Here is a 1734-nt window from a genome sequence, read left to right as displayed (position 1 = left end):
GCTGCTACCTGAAAGAGGAAGAGGAGAAGAGGAAGAGGAAGAAGAGAAAGATGAAAGAGCCAAGAGGAAGATGAAAGAGCCAAGAGAAAGTCAGGAGAAAGATGAAAGAGAGAGGAAAAGGGTAGCTGGTCATAGGGTTTCTTTTTTTAAAAAATTATTTAATATTAATAATTACTAATTAATATAATATAAATTATAGTATAATATTTCGGTTTAAACCAAAATATCGAAAACCAAAATAATACGTATCGAAAACCGAACTGAAATACCAAAAAAATACAAAAAAGTAAACCGAATACCACGGAAAAATTTCGGTTCGGTTCGGTGTTTCGGTTTTCCGGTGTTTATGCCCACTCCTACTCGAAATGGCTATGTTAGTAACAATGAAGAACCAAAGATGCCTAGACTAAGATCAGTGAAAATTTTGTGTTAACAACCATTAGATAGGTGGTTATGTATATCATATCATTGTGAATTACCTTTTTGTTGATAAGTTGTATAAAACAATTGGTGAATTGTTAATATAAATGTAGTTTAATCCTCCCTTCATTTTCCTTCTATCCTCGCTCCTATAAACGTAGTTTCATATTTCAAATTCGATTTATTTTTACTAATTTCAATTTGTGTGCTGGTAATATTAATCATCGCTTGTCTGCATGTGTACAAATAAAAAGGGATCATGTGGCAACATATAACACAGAAATGAAATATGTAGCAACATTATACCACATATATAACATATGTTACCCAACATAAAGTATATATGTGGCAACATATGTCACAGTTTGAATTGTCATAATTAAAAAAATATTAAACGGCTTTAATTTTCATTTTTATTTTTCTTTCTCCTCTCCTCCCCTCTCCTCTCTCTCCTCTCTCCTCTCTTCTATAAAAGTCGTTTCATAATCCAAATTTCATTTACTTTTATTAATTTATTTTAGTTTTCTTTTCTATTGTGCTCTCTAATATTCCTTCCTTCACAGATCATTGTTCAGTTGATATTTTCTAAAAGTGGTTGTTTCAAGTTGTGATTATCTTCTCAGCAAGGCGGTATTGTCATCATAATTTCTAGTTTATCGTTGATATATCTTCTCAGGTAATATTTAATTAGGATTTGAAATGCATGTGGTTGTAGCTCATCTTATTGCCCTGTTTTGATTTGTTTTCTCACTTTTATGATTGTAGCTCATGTGTGGCTTTCAAATATTTCATTTTTGTGGTTGCAGATGTGTAATGACTCTTGTCAAAAGAAACTTGATATTGATACATCTGACATAACAAAAGTTCAGAAGAAGGCTAGGTCTAAAGTTGCTAGAAAGAGGAACGTAAATAGTACTCTATTAGAAGATCTTGCAACTGAAGCAGTTTCTTCTTCTCAAGCAGAAGTAGAATTTTGTCAAAAAGAATATGAAGAAAGAGAAGAAGTAGAGGAAGTAGATGAAAAACAAGAAAAAGTTGAGGAAGAACAAGGGAAAATAAATGAAGTTGAGGAATGACAAGGGAAAATAAATGAAGTTGAGGAAGGACAAGGGGAAAATATAGAAGTAGTAGTTGTGGCTCAAGAAGAAAAAATAAATGAAGTTCATGAAAAAGAACAAGAACTTCATGAAGAGTTCAATGTCAGTGGTGATGATGGTATTAAAATCATCAATGCAGATCCACTTCCACGTTTTCAAATGACTATCGTGTATGAACTTTTGAAAAGAAGGTTTATTTTTTAAAATCCCAATAAGA

Source organism: Solanum pennellii, chromosome 1, assembly GCF_001406875.1.
Source record: "Solanum pennellii chromosome 1, SPENNV200".
NCBI lineage: Eukaryota > Viridiplantae > Streptophyta > Magnoliopsida > Solanales > Solanaceae > Solanum > Solanum pennellii.
This window is presented reverse-complemented; position numbering follows the sequence as displayed.